Consider the following 20,574-nt stretch of genomic DNA (forward strand, 5'->3'; position numbering starts at 1 on the left):
CATCCTCAGCTGTGAAGACTGAACAAAGAATTAATTTAGTTATTCCGCAATGACTTTATCTTCTTTAAGTGCTCCTTTTGTATCTTGATCATCCAGGGGCCCCACTGGTTTTTTAGCAGGCTTCCTGATGTACTTAAAAAACATTTTGTTATTACCGTTTGAGTTTTTGGCTAGCTATTCTTCAAACTCCTTTTTGGCTTTTCTTATTACATTTTTACATTTAATTTGGCAGTATTTATGCCAGTGTTCATGCCAAGGAGTGAGGCCGCTGTCCTAAAGGATTGCAGGTAGATTTTTCACCCAGTGCGATAGGTAGGCTCCATGGCTGCATTGTTCTCCAGGCAGCCAGGCTTGTCATCTTACATGGCTGACTCTCCCTGCTTGCAAAGGGAGTGCCAGCTCTGAGCGCCGGCTGCCTGGGCCAATGGGACATTGCAGGGAGCTGTTAGTCATCCATTTAACTAGCCCTTGTCGGGGAGAAGCTGGAGAACAAGAGGCAGGTGCTAGTGTAACCCACACAACTCTTGGGTGTGGTGCTCTGCCCGCCTCTAGTGACCACATAGAGATTAATGACAGGTTTCAGAGTAGCAGCCGTGTTACTCTGTATTCGCAAAAAGAAAAGGAGTACTTGTGGCACCTTAGAAACTAACCAATTTATTTGAGCATAAGCTTTCGTGAGCTAGAGCTCACTTCAGCGGATGCATACTGTGGAAAGTATAGAAGATAAACACCCATTTTTTCATGCTTTGTGTGTATAAAAATATCTTCTTTTTATAGGGTCTTTTAGTTCATGCAGTAGAGGCTTGTGCATTTAACTCCAGAGGTCCCAGGTTTGATTCCGCCTGCTGACGACTGGGGTCTGTCGGCATTACACTGGTAGGGCACAGAGAGGCAGAAGCCAACTTTGCAGCATCTCAGGAAATGACAGTTTCCACAATTACAGAACCACAGGGTGCTGATCCTGTGGATTGCATTAGCACCAGGAGGCCTCTGCCACAATAAAAGCCCAATTGTGCTGGGTGCTGTACAAATACAGAGCAAGAGCCAGTTCCTTCCTTCCCCAAGTTGCTTACACTCTGAATGGCCAACATAAGCATTTTTATTATCCCCATTTCACAGACTGGGGACTAAGGTGCAGAGAGATTTAATGACTTGTCACCCACATCTACCATCCTTGCCCTTTTAAGAGAAAGGCCTACTTAGACTCCATGAGGCCAAAGAAAAAGAAAATACAGTACAGCACACAGAGACAATGAGCAGGTAACGCTGGGATAGTGCCAGTAGCTTGGCTCACTTTGGTTTGTGGACACAGGCCCTAGGCCTCATCCTTTGTTAACATATCCATTTCCAGCCACTTCTTCTGCAGTATTGACCCCTAGTCTTCAATCAGTCCTTATAATGGCATAATGCCTGTTGCCGCTCGTGGAGGTTTTGCCTGAGGAAGGACCAAGAGCATTAGCATTTGGCCAAGTATTTTTTTGAAGTTCTCAATGAAATGGAAAATAGTCCTATCCTGACCGAAAAGCAAGCTGGCTATAAAAGCTCCAACAAAGCAGATGTCAATTTTGCTGCTCCTACCAATACTAATGTCACTTACAATCTATTATTCTACACTGAGCAAGCCAATGCTGTGCTAAACACCCATTTCAGGGGCCAGTAAAGCTTGCCACATGCATAGGTGGAAGTGAGAGAGAGAGTGTGTGCGACTGTGTGGCTTCAGAGTGGGATTTACAGCTTATGAATTAGCCAGCGGTCTCAAACTGTATATCAGTGTTTCACATTATCACCTCATCTGCTCCTGATTAACCCACACCACAATTTTGTGCTTCAAACCAAAAATAGTCAGTGCACTTTATTTTTCCACTGCATTCTTTTTAAAGTACCTGTCCACATGCAGAATTGCACAGGTTCAATGTAAGACATTATTTGAAACTGGCCTAACTAAACCAGTGCAGGAAGCTGTGTGAATTCTCTTATTTCAGTTTAAACCAAGTGAACGCAGTTTAGCTGAAGTCAGTTCAACGCAGTGCTGGCTCACAAACACAAGATGAACTATGAGATATTGGGAAAGGCATCATGGGAGCTTTCAAGCTTGAACCAAGTCTCAGAATTTCAGTTCATTCCAGTAGCTAGCCCATAATGCACTGAGAAAAATCCCAGAATGCAGAGCCTAGCAACAACTGTTGTGTCCTGGGATGCCAGCACAGAAGGCAGTGCCCTTATTTTGAAAACGAGCAGTGCTGTGTGGACACTATGATTCATGGGGGAAGGGCACTTGAGCCAGTTTAGGCAAAGTGATGTGGATACACTCTTTTGGTTTAGTTATAGTTTTCTAAGTATAGTGAGAAAACCTTGCCCCAAAAGAATTGCCTATGTCAGGAACCACCCTTCAACTGAGCTAAGCATGTGCATGCAGTGCTTTGTACCAGTCTATAACTAGGGGTATGGCTACACTGGAATCATAGGTGTGATTGGAGCTCATGTAGCCATATCTGAACTAGCTTTAGTGTAGCTACCATGCGTACCAGACCAGTGAGGCTGCAGCAGTACAGGATTCAGCTGTATGAGCCCACCAAGAAACCTGGGTAATTACTTTGGGGGTAAGCTATGTGGAAGCCTGTGCTTCCATGACTTCCCTGCCCTGGTACCTGAGCTAGCTAGATTAAAGGTATGTCTACTCAAGTTGCAATCACACCCCATGATGGCAGGATTGACGCACCATATGTCCATTGAAAACCCTTTAAGTTAAACCAATGATAGATGAGGGCTAAGAGGGGGATGTGTGCCTTCCCCAGGGCCAGATGCCAGAACAGAAATGAGGAAAGACATTGTGCAGCAATCACTCTTTGGTGATTTGGTTTCACTGTTGCCCTCTGTCCTTGGCTTTGTTCCACTGACTTGAAACCTTAGCAACCCCCCTTTCCTTCCCATTCTCTCCAAGCAAGATTTGCCTGAGAGACTCAGCTGTGGAATCTATCATCACTTCTGTCACAGGGAGATGCAGCAAATCCTCTGTTGCTTGGGGAATTATCACTCAGTGTTACTGCTTACATGCCCCGCGATAAATGGCCTGCCATGTTCCAGTGGACACAGATATAACCACTGCACGTTACTTATAGGATAATACAGGGGCAGCTGTGTAGGAGCAGAGCTGGATCTATCTGTCCACGTTATCAGGATCAAAACGCAGCCTGAGTGATGCTGATCAGCCACTGGCTGATTTATCATTACCCTGAGGAAATGTAATCCTGCAGCACGTTCAGACACGTTTCCCCCTCGGAGTGACCCGATGCAGCACAATGAGCTGAGCACAGCTCACGTCTCAAAACAGGGAGCTGTGCCAGTGGAAGGAGTCTCAGTCCCAGACAGCTGGGGTCACTTGACCCAGCACCAGCCCTGTAAGCAAACCACTGTCCCTTTGCAGGGAAGCAATAGGCACATTGTTTGAGCGTCCCCCTGGCCTGTCCAGTCCCTATTCCACTGGACACTCCCAGAATTCACAGATCTGCTACTCCCAAAGGAATAGTAAACCCCAGCTTACCAGTTTGACCTCAGATCACTGATCCACTCAACTCATAGCCTTTAGATATGGTTATAGAGAAAAGAAGCATACGTTTATTAAACAAAGAACAGAGATTCAGATAATAGCAAGTAGAAGTAATGGAAACAAAAGGTTATATGTAAAATAAAAGGCTAACATGCATTCTAGAGCTTAGACTTAATTGACAAGATATTTTCATGTCTAACTAAATATTGCTCACCCAAAGAGACTTACGGGTTGGCTGTGACCTTCCATTCATGAGACAAACACTGCCAGCTTGCTCTTAGGTGAAGAAGACTCTTTGCAACCCCAGATATATCAAAGATATATCCTTTGTTCTTTATTCATAAACCAGGCACCCTCCTGCTGTGTGTGCCTTCCTGTAGATTTTATCATCTCTTATTGATTATGAAGTCTTGATTAGCTGGTTTCTCCATATGCAAATAGACTGACATTATGAGACACACAATACACACTGAGCAGATAGAGATAAATGTCTCCTATGCCTCCCTCCCGCCCACCACCTGAACAGAACCTATCTAAGGCCTGTCATCTGCTGATGACCTTTTACTTCAAATCTTTAAGAACACAAATTCTAGTATAGATGCTTCATCATGATGATGACCAGTGGGTTACTGGCGCTTGGTACTCCTTACATACTACCATTTGACCCAGGGAAGACCTGTAAAACTCCGTGCCTTCCTGTGCCCTCTGCCAGTTGGGTCACAGAGGCCATGTCAGAATCTCTGCTTCCTGGGGTGATCATGCCTGGGAGAAGGAGAAAAGATTGGGGCGCGGGTGAGGCAATTGCAGAACCCCTGCCACCAGCGGGGATCAAGCCCAGAAGAGGCCATTTTAGAATTGCTGTTGATGCCCATTGCCCTGGAATTCATGGCAGAGGAATGAGCAGTGTATGAGGGGCCATAACAAGAGCCACCTATATTTCATTGCTCTCTGCCAGGCAGTAGCTAGGATCCCAGGGAGACAGGGTGCTCAGTCCTGCCATGTAGTGCTGCAGCAAGGCCTTTGGCTTATCAGTGAGTTGTATTAGTGCCCTCCTAAGCAAAGATCCACCTTCAACTCCCTCCGCAAAACCAGGAGAGAACCAGCAGTGCACCAAAGTCTAGCAATGATTACTCTCTAGGCAGGAGTTGACACTTTCAGGTATGCTTAAATACATCTAAACATTCCAAAATCTATGGATGATGACAGCATAGCGAGGATAACGGAGGGCTAGAAGTAGAAGAATTCACTTTCTGTTTGAATCCCACCCACCCTTTTTGCTGATTCGCTCTCAGTTTAATTTTAAGTAGTTTAAATTGGATGGTGATATCATCCCCAGTTCTAATTGGATAGTAATTGTTCCCCAGCCTGCAAGGGAATTGTTCTGTAACATGCAATGTGATGTGTCTGCTCTGATCAGCAGGTGCTGCCCTGTTTAATGTTGACATTTTTTTCCCATTTGACAATCCCCTTGATGTTCAAAGCAAATGAGTCATGGCTTAGCCTGGAGGAGTGCTGAGGTTGCATTCTGGTATCTGAAAGCCTTTTTACAGTACCAAGTGATCTGTCTTTGGGTTTGTCTAAACTAGAGGTATTTGCACTAGTGTGACTACATCAATGCAGTAGTATTAGTGTGCATCGCCCTAATATAGCCCCACTGGTCTAGTGCAAAATGGGGCTTGCACTAATGGAATTTACTGTTTTACGCCAGTGCTGCAGATCTCAAATGAAGTCCTACCTGAAACCTGCAGGTAGGGTGGGTGAAAGGGAGCAATAGCCCAGTCCAGTGACCTCACAGTTGCTACAGGCGTCAGAAAAGTACCCCCACTGTAGTACCATAGTGAATAACAACATTTCATGCTTATCAAGTGCCCTGCATATACAAAGCACAGTGCAGACAGAGCCCACCAAGCAGTAGGATAGTGCACAGATGGACCCTAACCACAAGTGAAAACACAATCCCCTTCCCATGCCATGTTGACATGCATTCAAAGTGTCCCTTGTAACCCATGTCATCCTCTCTTTATGGCCCCAGTCCAGTCCCTGGCAGCTCTGATTTAAATCATACAAGGAGTCTGTAGCAGAGCCAGGAATTGAACACAGATCTTCAGGGCCTCATCCAGTGTCTTAGCTGCAGGACAGTTGCTTATTCCTAATTTAAAGATAAGGAAGCTGAAACATAGGGCAGTTACATTACTTGCTCAAGGCCATGTATCAAATGAGATTCAGCGCTGGGATTAGAACCAAAAATTTCTTTTCCAGCTCTCTGCTTAGCCATTAGACCATGGCTCCACAAGTCCGGTGCTCTCACACAGCTCTGGAACAGTCCTTGGGAAGACCCCCTGAGTGTATCAGCCCCCTTAGCATCATACTCTCGCTGAGGTAAGCCCCTGGGCTTCACCGCCTCCTGAGACCAAACCTTCAGCACCCCTGCTTCACGCCATGAGCTCCCTGCAGCAAGTCCACCTGAGTTGGACACCTGAAGGAGACTTACACACCCAAAGGGAGCAATGCATCCCAACTTCCTTACTCTGGTGACTCTCAGTCAGCATTGTAAAAAGAGAAGGGTTTATTCGATGTCTGGAAGGGAACACAGCATAGAAAGTCCTTAGGTAACAGAGAGAACGGAAAGTTACAGCAAAGTCCATCTGGGTCAGACCAGAGTCCTCTCTAGTCCCAGTCCAGAATCATGTCTTGCTTCCAGCCCACACTTCACAACCTCCCTCCTTTTGTTCTTCAGCTGGTCACAACAGGCTGGCTTCCCGCAGAGGTATCGGCCATCCATGCTGGTTAGTTGCTAGGTACCAAATGTCCAGGCACACATAGTATCCATACAAAATATTATGAACAAATCCCACTTTGTCACACCATGTCGGGCTTAGCCATAAGAAATCATAGTTGGCTCAGAGGGTTGGTAATGGGCAAAATGTGTATATCTCGGAAGAACCTGAACTTTGCTTACTTCTGTAGTTTAGGAATAGAGAGAGGACTAAGCAGTGAAATTCAGATCATATTTGAGTCTGAATTTACCTGAAGTTTAGAGGGGCTGGGGGATTTTCCTGTTTATATTTCTTTAGCATCCTTTTTATCACTTGGGGCTATAGCAGCACTGGGCCAAGGTGCTGATGAGTGCACACTTTGTGTTGGTTTGGGTGCTTTACACTGCTACTGCAGTCCAACAGAGAGGGGTGGGGCTGCTTTTGTGATACCACCAATATCCTAAAGAGAAGAAGGATGATCTGGTGGTTAGGGCACTGCCCAGGGTACCTGGGTTTAGGTTCATGCCCTGCCAGAAACATCCTGCATGACCGTGGGCAATTCACTTAGCCTCTCTGTGCCTCAGTTCCCCAGCTATAAAATGGGCCTAGCCTTGAGGTGGCTGGCAGTCTAAGTACCAAAGCCAAGAAACTGACAAAAGTCAGCCTTACCCAACCTTGACATTGGAAATAGGAGATGATGACTAATGCCCTAGGGGAGATCTCTATTTCAATACTCACTCACCTCTTGCCAGCAACTATTCAGTAATACAAACTAGTCAGTCTCCTCAGTTTGGTCTCTGCTGTTTCTCTGCAATTTGAAGTGGTTTCTACAGAAGTCTTTGGCAGTTAGCAAGCTATAGGGAGAAGTGTTTTCCCAGTAAAGATTCTGTAAGAGGATGAGAGGAGAGATACAGACAGGACTCCTACACAAATCTAGTAACAGGATTGGGACCATAAAAGCCATGGTTTGAATGAGGATCTGAATATCTCCAGCGTTTGCAGCACTCATAAATCTGAGAGTTTCAGTTCAGGGCAGGCCTATGTCTAGAATCAAGCTGGATGATCACCCTGTTATCTCCCTGGCCATCTGTGTGTTAGGCTGAATGTCAACTGATTCAGTATATATTTATTTACATGCTTGATATGAAAATGCTGGTTATCAAACAAGCCCACACACACTGAATTGTACCATAACAACAGTATCTGGAAACCAAAAACTAGGCGCTGTCTTTAGAAACAGCCATTTCTCCTCTGTAGCTTGTTTTTTGCCATAAGTGCCAATCAAAACTCAATGATTCCCTGCCCCCAGCTCTCTACTGGGGGGATATTGAGCGTCACATGGACAGGTATACTTAAAGGTAACCTGCAAAGAGCATTTTTTTTTAAATGGGGGAGAGAGGTGCACCCTTTTTTGCTCCTGTGTGATGGATAAATGATTTTTTTTTAAGGGAAAACTTGCCGGGGAATTTCTGCTTGTGTTTTACCTTAGAAATGGCAGGAATGTCAATCTGGGTGACCTGTTTTCTTTCACAGTGCAGCTTTTCTTGTGAACTCTCACCGCTTCGTTGAAAGGCTAGAACTAATAATTTTGCCTTTGTTAAAGATTTATTTGGCAAATGGAGGAGAGCAGACTGGCCCAGTATACATCATAATAGATCTGGCTGGCAAAAATGCTCCAGACACCTAAACAAAACAAATTATGATCACAGATTTAGCTCTCTTTTTTGTCTGTATTCTCACAGAGGTCCTGAACTTGTACAGCACAGCTCTGAGCAAAAGATTTTCTACAAATAATTTATAAATGTGCTCATTCATAGATCCAAAATCTGCCCTCCAGCCTCCCAAATCCCTGAGGATTTGAAGTGCCAGACTTCAACTCCTGCTGCTGACCTTTGTGTGTTGTTATAGTTTAATGTGAGCGAATTATTTTTTTCAGTTCTCACTGTGTGAATTCAATAAACCTGTGTTTGATTTTTTAAAACATCCTTTAAAACAAGGTTTATATATTTTTTTAAATTATAATCAGTCTGTGATGGTGCAACACACAACAAAATACAGGTGTCGCACATTCTGATTGCTGGTGTCACACACCAGCAGCTTGAAAGGTAGGGAGGTACACTCAGTATTGAAGTGGGAGAGATATAGACTATGTGGTGCATAATACAAATATATCCTCAGCCGAGCCTTTAGACTATGGATTTGAAAAATAGGTGAACCATATAAGTACCTACATGGGGCACACATATTTAGTATTCTATCTTGCAGAGAAAGGTATAATACAATCCAATGGCTGGAAGTTGAAGCTAGACAAATGCAGAGTGGAAATAGGGTGTACATTTTTAATGGTGAGAGTAATTAACCATTAGAACAATGTATCAAGGGTCGTGGATTCTCCATCACTGACCATTTTTAAATCAAGATTGGCTGTTTTTTTCTAAAAGATGTGCTCTGGGAATTATTTTACAGAAGGCCTATGGCTTGTGCTATGCAGGAGGGTAGACTAGATGATCATAGTAGTCCCTTCTGGTCTAGAATCTATGATTCTATGCTTTTCTAACCTGCTTCATTTTTTCTCTTATATGTGTGGGGAGAATTTTACATTTACAGATTACATATTCCACACACTTCTGATCCACTGCATAAGATCTCCTGTGTGCTACAAAATCTGATTATGCCCGTTCTGAGTCTTTGTGTTGCCATAGCAACCCAGGAGCAAGATGGGCACTAGCACTACAGGGTGTGCTATTCAGAACTGTACTGTCACTGTCACTGACTCTCAGGGGCTTGAGAAAAAAAGGGCTGAGGATTTTTATAGGCTGCAATATATTCAAACCTAAAGCAACCCTGATGTAAATCATGCTAATGAAGTTTCATAGCAGAAGCTTAATAAATTGTCATGAGAGCAGCCACTGACAAGCATGGGAGTGATCGCTATGAGTGCAGGGGGAAATGTGATTCTATCTCACTCCTGCAGCAAAGGGATATACATAAAGCACACGATATTCTTCAGTGTGTCCAGAGCAATCAGACCAGAAGGGCTGTAGTGATCCAGCCAGCGGACTGCCTGGGTAAAGGCTGCCAGCTGAGCAGTGGTATGCAGGATGCAACACCAGCAATCGCTCAACAGGGTTTTAAAACATCAAATCCAATAGACAGGACGTGCAGAGGCTGGTGACATCACCAGCAGTGACATCACCAGAGGGGGTGGAGTCTCCGGGCAATTGGGTCAAGAAGACAGTTGGAGAGCAGCCCTCATAGATTCATAACTCTCAAGGCCAGTAGAGGACATTGTGCCCCTGAGCTCCTGTATAGTACAGGTCATAGAGCTTCCCCCAAACACAGTGCCTAGGGCAGATCTTCTACAGAAACACCAATGCTGATTTAAAGATTGTCAGTGAGGGAACTGCACCTCCCTCAAGAGGGGGGGACCTGGGAACATGACAGGGCCTCAAAGGGCACAGGGAGCCAGAGGGTCAGACAAAAGTCTGGCTAGACTTGCCTGGAAAGGGGAGCTAACTTAAGATGGGATAGTAGAGCTCTGAGGAGAGCTCAACTTGGTGTCCTGAGCCCCAGATGCTCCCCACAGAGGTGGGGAGCTTTGGAAGAGAGAGATTCCTCAGAGAAAGCGAGGGACTTCCAAGGCCATCCCAGTACCCCAGTAGCAAGGGTTGGTGCTGAGAGGTCACATCAGACATGAATATTTGTAAATAACGAAGAAGCTCAACTAGTCTTAAAACAGATAGGGTAATATGAGTGGTTTCTGTGAATAAAAGTATTTCTTTCATGCTTCCAGTTCCAGTCCTAGCATAATAAACACAATCTGTTATTTTCTCTAAGACTAATCCTGGTCTGTGCTGCTATGTTATTTAGACCCCTGACTACAACTTCCCAAAGTGACACTACATAATAATTACCACATGCAAGAGTCTATCTCTGGGTTTTCCAGTTCCTGGGGACAAAAGCCTAAAACCTTTTAACTCCAAGCCTAAAAGAGACAAGGCATGAATACTGGATGGTGGCGGAAATGGTACCAGATAGAGTCACCTAATATTTATATGTATATGTGTCAGCTGTTCATCAAGAGGGATCATATACTGGACCCCTATATATACTTGCGTGATGTTGTGTTTTAATATTTTGGGGTCAATGGTGTGACAACATTGTCAGGGGAGGAGATTTCCTGTCAGGAAACAATTTCACCACAGAAAGCTGCTGGACTATCACTGCCAGGAACAGGATTATATCAGGAGGGGAAGTTCTGACAGAAAGGAGAGAGTGAAAGCAAAATGTTCTGGCTGGAAGAGTTAGCAAACACCCAGTCTGAGGTGATGCTAACAGAGAAACTTGGTGGATGGTCAAGCGAATTTCCTGAGGCAGCTGTCAGGCCTGAAGGGGTCAGGGACTTTCAAGATGACAGTTGGAAGATCTGGTTAACTGACTTGGCCAGTGACGGTTGGGAATGTGAATATAACCGTTGAAAGGACTGTTTACTTGATTTACCAGTGATAGGGACAGTTGGAATGTGTGAAAATTCAAAAAGCAGGGCAGCGAGTGAGTCAAGGTTTCCTACGCAACCATGAGCAGTGGATGTCTAGGCACATGTGACTCTTGTTATCTCATGCCGGATCCTTGAAGTCCTCCTAGGCCTAGATGAGAACACCCTGTACACCCCTCCCAGGATCTTGCAGTCCCTAGAACTGCCCTCACCTACCACTTTGTTCTGGGCCTACCTCACTCCTGGATCACCTGCACCTTTGCAGGTTCCAGGCTTAGCTTTCTGCTCCCCACTCTAAGTCCCAAATAAGACACCGCAGCCCTTCCAAGTTGGCACTTGCTGGCTTTGATTGAGAGTCCCGCCACCCCTAACCTCTGTAATACTTGTTTTATGATGTTCTCCCTACATATCACTAAATATGGCAATGCATCCATACAGGCTGCTGTGAATCCTGATGTCGCTTCCAGAATTCGATTTACCATTCTCTGAAATATCTTGGGTCCATTCTTTAGGCCAAAAGGCAATACAAGGAATTCATATTTGTTGCAGTAGTCTGGTGTCAGAGGTAACTGCCAGTACCCTGGAGGCTTTACTAAAATGAATGCCTGATACAGTTGTACAGACAGGGAATTGTGACAGGGCTTTTGAATATCTTTTTGAATATCTGCCATGCTCCAGCACTATACACTCTGGACTATAGTCAACAATTTGTGTACACGTAGATGAATCTAAGTTTGGGTTGAGGGTAGTTCTCAGGCAAGTAAATTCTAGGGAGAGGGAGCATCCAGTGGTTTACTTGAGCAGAAAGTTTCAACTGTGAGAGGAGGCATAAGTCATTGTGGAAAATGAATGCTTAGGCATTGTATAGTCACTAAAGAAGTGAATGCCATATTTGTATGGGAGGGAGTTCATAATGATGACAGATCATAACTCACTGTCATGGTTGCACTGAATATGCAAGGATAATGCAAATCTCTTACAATGGAGCATAGTCCTGCATCAATACTCCTTTACCATACAGCACCAGAAAGGAGCAAAGAATGCAAAATCATATGGACTGTCATGGCAGGAATGCTAGGGGCATTATGGAAACATCTCAGCACTGGGTGCAAGCTTGAGATGGTCATCCAAGAAAGGGGGGAAGTGTGAAGGAACTCCTAAGGGGGGGTTGGAACCTCTAGGCAGTTTGGTCATTGTGACAGTTGGAGATTGGATCTCAAGAGAAAGGGAAATCTAGGTATGGTGACAGAAGGTCCAGCTAGACTTGCCTGGAGAGTAGACTAACTTAAAAAGGGTTAGTAGAGCTTTAAGGAGGAAACCTTAAGAGAGCTCAGCTTGGTGTCCCTAGCCTCAAATGTTCCTCACATAGATAGATCGTGGGGCGTTCTGTTGGAGAGAAAGTTCTCGGAAGGAGTGAGGGACTCCCAAAGCCATTCCAGTAACCCACCCCCAGGATAGGTCACAGTACACAGACAAATAGGTCACAGTACAAAAAGTATGTCTATTTGTAAATAATTAAGAAGCTCAAGCTACTCTTAAAACAGATAGGGTAATATGAGCAGTTTCTGTGAATTAAAGAGTTTCTTTCATGCTTCCAGTTCCATGGTAGATTATATTTAGTCCTAGTGTAATAAACAAGATCTGTTATTTTCATCTCTAAGACTGGCCTGTGCTGCTAAGTTATTTAGACCCCTGACTGCAGCTTCCAAAGTGACACTACATAATAATTACCACATGCAAGAGTGTATCTCTGGGTTTTCCAGTTCCTGGGGGCAAAAGCCTTAAACCTTTTAACTCTAAAGGAGACCAGGTGTGACTACTGGATGGTAGAAATGGTACCAGAAAAGGAGTCATTACATGTGTATGTCTGCTGCTCACTGGAGGGGCAGCAGGCGATCACAAACCCACAAGAGGATATGACACACAGATAATCTATCAGCTCCCATTAGGTGTTTGTTTTCATGTTGGATGGTGGACCCTAGATAGACCATAGAAAGAAAGGGTGGTATTCTTAAGGGAAAACTACTGCCCCCACCTCCACACACACAGGACTTTCTGAAGATGACCCCACTCCCAGGTAAACAAAGCAGCTCAGATGAGGCCAGTATTGGTGGAATTAGTGAGGGCTTGGTTCTATGAGGAGAGGACATTTCTCCACTGCTCTAGAGAGATTCCCCTAAGAAAATGGTGGGGGTGGGGGAAAAGCATGCATATCATTCTGTCATCATATGGCAGAAAATCAGGAGTCTGGGAGATGAAGGGTTGGTTTGTCCTGGAACAAGTAGAGTTGAAAAGCAGAAAAGGGTATCAGTGAAGTACAAAAGACATGATCTCTACCTATGGTTATTGTTGAAACGTCCTGCAGGAAACAACATTGTCCAGGTCCCAGGACAACCTTCTCTGGGTACGCCCAGAGCTCAGCTCCACATCCTCAGGCTGGAAGGGTATCACCCCATAGCTTCCTTACAGGACAGGTAGAGCTCCACTGTGGCCAAGGCAGCTAGTTCTCCAGGAGGCCCTTTGGAGTCCCAGGATTCAGGGAAGACCCTTCACTGACAGGTCTTGGGCCCAGAGGTTACAAAAGGCTCTAATGGCTCTTTCTGGAGCAGGACTCATTGCAAGGCCCATGCCATATTAGGAATGTATCTGTGTGAGAGAATGCCATGCTCTCGAGTGTAGCTGACAGAGACCATATGGGACTTACCACTGCTCCCAGGAGTGAGATCTCCTGGAGCTCAGTCACTAGAGGCCTGGGGCTTTTGGAGCTGACAGCCCAAGGTTTGAGTGTCCTCCCATGAGTGATTTCTCCAGTAACTGGGTCTGGCATCTGCAGCTCATGGGTTTGTTCCACAGGGAATCCAAACTTCAATCTGACAAGGGCAAGGTGACTCTGTCAGGTCCCATTCCCATGAGCCTTTCCTATGGTGCAGTAATGACATTCAGGTATCCGCCAGGGAGACAGCGCTGGGACCCAAGATCCTAGAGATACAATACTCTGTTAATTCACCCTCCCAGGGACTGTCTTTATGCCACATAACTGTGAATCCATGTAACACACAAACCTCAGCTATTAGGAAGGCTCCAACTCTGGTACTTCAGCACTAGCTTCCCCCCAGGGCTGAAAGAGGAACTCCACAAGCTGGGAATAAGTAGCAGACTCTTGTCCTGGATCTAGGATGCAGCTGCTGCAGGGAGCTCCTGTGCTGAGCTCATGCAATTCCCTGGCTAAGTGCCCTCAGCTGCCCCACTTTGCTGTGTTCACATAGGTCAGGAGCCGGGACTCCTGGGGCCCATCCTTGCTCCACAGCTCTCTGGCCTCTTAGATGCTCAGCCCTCGGGGACAGAGAGACATGGGTCCAACTTGTCATTCCAGTTGTGGTGCCTGTTTCCTTCCATTCCCATTGGTGGCAGTGCAGTGATCAAGTCCTTTGCTGCATCTGTGGCCCAATGGAAGAGCAGGGCTCCTTCCAGGGGTGGAGTATCCAGGGGGTTCATCACAGGAATCATGTGACCCCTACAGTCTTTAGGCTCTGGGATTGGCTCCCTGTAAAGATGGGGCCAAATGCTGAACCCTCCCACTCCCACTGGGATCAGGCTCTGGCCCTCAGTACCAACTGGCACCACCCCCAGTCTGATGTCCCTACCCTGTGGCCCATGCTACTGCCCCCTCCCTTCACTTTGGCTCCTTTCCCTCCATGTCTCCCAGCAGCTCCTCTCCTGCGCCCTGCCCAGCTGGCAGACCCAAGGGGGGTCATTTCCCCAGGGTGGGGGGACAGAGCTGGGCTCTGGGGTAAGAGACCTGGTTTCATTAGCACTTTTCCTCACATTCGCTCCTAATGCAGAGGAAAGAGATGAACTCATCATCTAGCTGGGGTCAGTCTCAGATGAGGGGGCTCATGTCTATAAGGTCCCAATGCACTGCTGGGATTGCTTGCTGCTCCAGGGCAGCAGCAGCTGGTACAGCCAGTAGATCTCATCCCTGGCCTGCTGGCTGATATCCTTTGCTGGGTCCATGATGTAGAGACCCAGCTGTGCCGTGAGGCGCCACATCCGCGGGAACTCGGACCGTTCTAGTGGAAGGAAGAGGAGAGGGGAATCCATGAGCATTTCACCTTCAGCTCCCAGTCTCTTCTGGGCCAGGAGTCTCTCTCCTCCCATGCCCTGTGCAGGGGCACATGGGAGAGGAGCTAGAGCCCTAATTCCCTCTGCCTTCAAAGGGAACCTGGAGCAGAGGGTAGGGCTCTAGGGCAGGGCTCTGCATGAGGACTCATTCCCCCAGCTGCTCCAGGATGACAAGAAGAGCCCAAGGCCAGGCACAAGCAGGCTGGAGCAGCTGTGGAGCACAGTCCTCTAAAGACCCAGGGGGCACCGCTTAGCCAGGAGAAGAGGAGCTTGCCTCAAGTGTATCTGATTCCCAGCTCTGACTGCATCCCCACAGGGCCCAGCCCAGCCTACAGCCCCTGCAGCTGCAGATCCCATAGCCTGTTGGAGACAGCACTGCCTATGCCTGGGGTCAGGAGCCTGGGGGGTCAAAGGCCACTTATGTCAAATCCTGGGAGTAGGTTGGTGTATCGGAGGAGGGCTGGTGCTGGTCCTCATGGCCCTGACTGTGCTGGGTATCTCTGTACCATACGCAGAAGCCAATGTGTTGTGGGGGAAGGAGGCAGGTCATGGTCAAAAGATAGGCACACATTCTGTACAAATGAGTCCTCATGGGGCTGAGATTGTGTTTGGGCGGGACTCACTGATCTTAGAGCTTTAGAAGGGGTTTGCAGCACCCAGGACACTGCCTGTGTCCTGCTGGTCACAGTTCATCATTGTCTGTAGACTTGAATAATGTTCGCTCTCGGGGCTTGTGCCACCCTCTATGGTCCCCTGACTTGAGAACAGCTTGTCAGGAAAGAGAAAGACCCCGACCCCCTCCCAGCTCTGAAGTGCTTGGAGGGACGAAGGTAGTGACAGTATGGACAATCCTCCCAGAGTCTCAGTGTCCATGGGAGAGAAGGTCTGATTCCCCAAGGACCCAGGGAGGAGCCAATGACTCTCCTCTCAGAACCATCCCCTGGATCTCACAGGGGTTTGAGGCTCTCACACCCCAACTCAGTCTGGTATGCTGTGAATGGCTACACCACATCAGTGTTGTGGGACATGGCCAGCAGCCTCCTCAGCATTATATTCAGGTTCTCTGCCACGGTCTTGTGCAGAGCCTGCAAAGGAGAGGGAGAGCCGTGGGTCAGCATCATGGAACCCGGGGTACACCTGTCACGGGATGGGGGGTTCTTTTGGGAGCCTTGGTGAGATCCCCACACTCAGCCTGGCTGTCCCATTACGATCCCTCTCTGTGCAGTTAGCAAGAGTTCATGGCAAGATGACAGCTGGCCCCTCAATCCTTGCTCCTACTGATTCTCTGCTGAGAGCCTGGCACATAGCAGGATATGGCGGAGCCAAGCTGCCATCAATGGCTCCAAAGCACAGAACGTGGAAGAAAGGGATTCCCCTCCCTGCCCCTCTGTTAACACCCCGGCTTCTTCACATCTCTGTCCACCCACCCCACCCACCCTCTTATCTCAGCAGCTCCAGCAAACTGAGAGAGCAAGGCCCAGAGGCCACTCTGATCCTGGTATGGAGGAGTAGGATGAGGATCTACTGGGATGTGAGGGTCCTTGTCCATGCCAACGCCCACAGTGAACACACTATGTGTGGTGGCCTGCAGGAGGCACAATTCCAGCTTTGGATGTATTTTTGCTTTCAGCAGACAGGAGCCAGTATTAGGGTTTCCAGTGCAGGGCTGAGAATGGCACTAAAAGGGGCATGAAACTGTGAGGAAGTAGGCCCCGAGTGGCCAGACTGGAAACTGAGGCACCAAGCAGGGGAGTGACATGGCCAGGGTCAGCAGTCAGTCAGTGGCAGGGCTGTATTAGAGCCTTTTCCCCATTCTCCCCCCAACCCACTGGGCCCTGCTGCCTCTCATGTGTGACCCCTATAGTGATCCTCTCCCCAGGGCCATCACAGCATCACTGTAGTGAAATCCCCAACCCAGCCAGGAGAGAGGCACCATCCCCCACTCTGCCAAAAAAGAGAACGGCCATAGCTGGGAGGTGACTTCGGGGATGGGGGTGCACAGGGACTCCTGGCTCTGGGCCTGAGCAGCACAGGGCTGGGGGAGCCAAGAGGGAGGCCTGGGTACCTGGGAGCTGGAGAGGATGGAGCTGAGCGCAGAGTCCAAGGGCAGCTCCTCAGTCAGCTCCTGGGAGACCCAAAGGAGACAAAGCAGTATGTGAGATTCAGGTCCCACTGACCCCAGGGCACTTCCCAGAAGTGAGGCTGCCCAGCATCCAGCGACAGACAACAGGATCCAGTCCTGCTGGGCCCTGTCCTCCCAATTTCCTTCTTCTCCTCAAACTTGCCACGCATCCTTCCGAGCCACCCCATGCCTCCCTACCTCAGCTGCCCTCCAGCCCCACTATTCCCCACCTGCCCCCTATTAATTATGCCAGAATTTCCCCTTCTCTGCTGCCCAGTCCTCAGCCCTGGAATCCCTGCTTTCTGCTGTCCCCTCCAGTTCCCCAGTCTACAGGGTCCCCTCCTCATCCCATGTCTCCTGTTCTCTCCCCACATGCTCAGAGCTGTGTTTTACTCACTGCAATCCTCTCCACCAGGGCTGCTTTGGAGCAGGGTGGCTCCAGAGTGTCCTGCCCGCTCTTCCGTGCGGTGAAATACATGGGGGAGATGGGATGCAGGAATTGGATCTGCTCAGCCACATCCTGAACCCAGCTGGGTGGGAGAGGAACAGAGAGCCTGTTAGCCAGAGACACCCCCACATGCCATCTAAACTGGCTCTAGGGCTTATGCCCTCCATGGAGAAGGCTAGGAAGAGCCCCCTCTCCCCTTTGCCGTAACCAGTGCCTCGTCCGGCACAGACAATGTCAAGAACTGGGATAAGGCCTGGGGGTGGAGGGTTGGACAACTGCCCCCTTCTGGGGATCCCACATCTTAGTTGATAAGTGTCCTTATTAGGGACTGTGGATCATCCCAGACAAACCACCCTGCAGGGATCTAGGATGGAATGAGGGGCAGGACTCAGTTCCTACTTAGCTGGGCAATGTTTGTACCTTGCCTCCACCCTGGAGATGCTCCATGACAACCTTCCAGGCAGCGTCCTCCGTGATCAGATCTGTCTCCTCCTCCTCCTGCAGCTGGTCACTGGGAGTCACTGCATCGGGGAGAGAAGGGGAGAGGGTGATGCCTGCTGCCGCTGGGGGAGAAAGGGGAAGGATAGAGGCACTGCAGAGAGAAAGAAGGGTTAAAATGTTCCCCCCTCCCACATAAAGGCCCCATGGCAGAAACAGCCCCACACTGTCCCTCCAACAGAGCCTCTCAGCCCCAGGTTTCCATAGCAGAGAGGGCCCAGCACTGTCCCAGCCTTTCTTGTAGGTGCCCACTCCCAGAGCATCAGGGACCCACTTCCCAGCAGCTCCCCTCCATACCTGCTGCATGGGGCAGCTATGCGACTCCTGCTGGAATCCCTGGGCTCACGTGGCTCACATCAGACCTCTGGGCTGGGATCCCCCCAGGAATTCAAACACTGCCATGGAGCACATGTGAACAGCCCTTTACTCCTCCCCATGCCCAGGGATCTCCTCACCTGCAGCAGAGGAGCACTCAGCCTCCAAACTCCAGGGAGCTGCTGCTATCCCTTGGGAGCAAGCGGAGCTGCTGGTGCCACTGCTGGGGCAGGGATTCCCCCATCTCCTGCCCTGGGGAGGTCTCCAGGGAGTGGGCAGAGTGAGGTTGGCCCACAGGGCTGGGTTCCTGGGGCTGTCTTTCCAGCAAGAGAAGCCTCAGAGATGCATTACCCAGCTCCCATCATGCACTGGTTCCTGCTTCCCAGACGCAACTTGGGCCACCTCCATCTCAGCCTGGGACCCACTTGCTCTGGGAGCTGATCTCCTTCTGGTGAGGAAGATCGGGTACGTCCATCTCCTGGACTGGCTGGGAGCTGCTTCCCCCCAAGTAGGGACCAAGGGGCCACTGTCTGACTGTGGCCACTGACAGCTGCCTCACTCTGGCTCCAGGGCCACCTGTGGAACTTCCTCCTTAGAATCCTTCTTAGTATATCCATCCTAGAACTGAGCAGGGAGCAAACATGAGTTGCAATGCATCCTTTCACCAATGAACTTCTCTGCCCCGCAACTGGGCAACTTCCCTTCTCCCCACGCCCACCAAGTGGCCCCTGAACTGGGATCTGCGCAGACTGGCAGGAGCTCATAGGACAGGCTGCTCCCAAAGCTCCACTGCCATCCCTGTCACTGGGGCACCAGGGGAGTCTCACCCATTCAGAGCAGTGGGATCAGGGACTGAGACCTGCAGTTAGCTTGGACAAACAGCTCCCTCCTGTAGCCCTAGACCATGCTCCCTCCCCTGCCTGAGAAGGAAGAGAACCCAGGAGTCCAGACTTCCCCTGGGAAACGTCCCTGGCTCAGATTCAGAAGTGGAGTCATGGGGAGTGGAGTGCTTGGGTTCCCATTGATTTCAATGCGGGTTGCGGGTTATCACCCTTCCCAGGGTCTGCCCCCCCCCCCCGAAACTCCCAGCCTGGGGAACAGTCTCCTACATGGGCCCAACCCCCTCAGCTCTCCCCAGCCCCTGCCTAGGCAGAATGGGAGTTGGGTAACAGGTCTCTATGGGGTGGTACTGCACTGTACTCATTGTCTGCCTTAAAACTCACAGGCAAAAAACAACAAACATGGGGATTCTTACAAGGTCTTCACCCTGGAAGAGATGGTCTTGAGGCTCCCTGCTCTACAGTCCAGTGGACAATTCGGGTAGCTCTCGGTAACCTGACCATGAATCGCTTCTCAGCCCCCAGGTTGCTGGTCTTTGCTGGGCTGACACATGTGGCCCAGTAGCCACCAGTAGGGTTCAAAGTCTCCTTTTGTATAAGAGTGGGAAGGCCAATGGTGACCTCCCAGGCTGTGATGCTTCGCTCTCTGCTCCACTCCATCAACAGCCAACAACCAAATGTAAGACAACCCCTTTGTCTCTGAGTCCTGGCTTCTGATTGGCTCTGGTGATAGCTTCCAGCATGTTCTATCTCCCCCTCCTGCGTTCCAGGCCTTCTGGAAGCTCTGCAGCCATCACTGCTGTAGCCCAGGGGCAAGTGCCCTCCAGGCTTAGTGCAATATGTCAGGAACCACCAGCTCCAGAGGGGTTACTTGTAGGATGAGTTATCTGTTACCCAGGGAGAAACTCCAATCCAAGGTGCAGATTCTTGCCCCCATTGGAAGGTGTAGGGAGAGAAAGGCAATGTCTCTGAAGCTGCAGCTGCATGCGATGGCTTTGCAGCCTACTCTCCCAGAACCTTCGAGCCTCCCATCTCAGTTCTGCATCATTCAAAGAGCAGAAGAACACCTGTAGGCCACCAAATCCTCCCCTCAGCTCCTGAGGATTTCCTGAGAGGAATTAATGTTGCTCCAAACAGAGCTGCCAAGTGATGTTCAGCTTCTTGCCCCACTACAGAAAATGATCAGCTATTTTGGTCCACCGTGTTAGATTTTCTAATTTTAAACTATCATTAATTTTCATTTATTTAAAACCTTAAACTTAAAACTAATTACTGTTTTATGCTAGTCAAAGTGTCCTGATACTATCACCACCTTAATTATGTCAATTGGGAGAAGTAAAATTTTATGGTGTTTTTAAACGCCTCTGAGGTTTTTCTGTAAGCCTCTGTTAAGATGCTGCAAGGTATCTCAGAACATTCAAAGCAAAATCTC

At 48.6% G+C, this 20,574-nt stretch overlaps 1 long non-coding RNA gene across 1 annotated transcript; it reads right to left on the reverse strand.

The window, feature by feature from the left end:
• Window positions 1-16,840: 16,840 nt before the first annotated feature.
• Window positions 16,841-18,052, reverse strand: LOC122462420. The gene is made up of 3 exons (XR_006284956.1): window positions 17,911-18,052; window positions 17,440-17,572; window positions 16,841-17,045 (listed from the first exon to the last, which is right to left on the reverse strand). It is a non-coding gene; the product is annotated as an uncharacterized LOC122462420 (long non-coding RNA).
• Window positions 18,053-20,574: the final 2,522 nt, after the last annotated feature.

The sequence above is a fragment of the Chelonia mydas genome, chromosome 11 (assembly GCF_015237465.2).
Source record: "Chelonia mydas isolate rCheMyd1 chromosome 11, rCheMyd1.pri.v2, whole genome shotgun sequence".
In the NCBI taxonomy this organism is placed as follows: Eukaryota; Metazoa; Chordata; order Testudines; family Cheloniidae; genus Chelonia; species Chelonia mydas.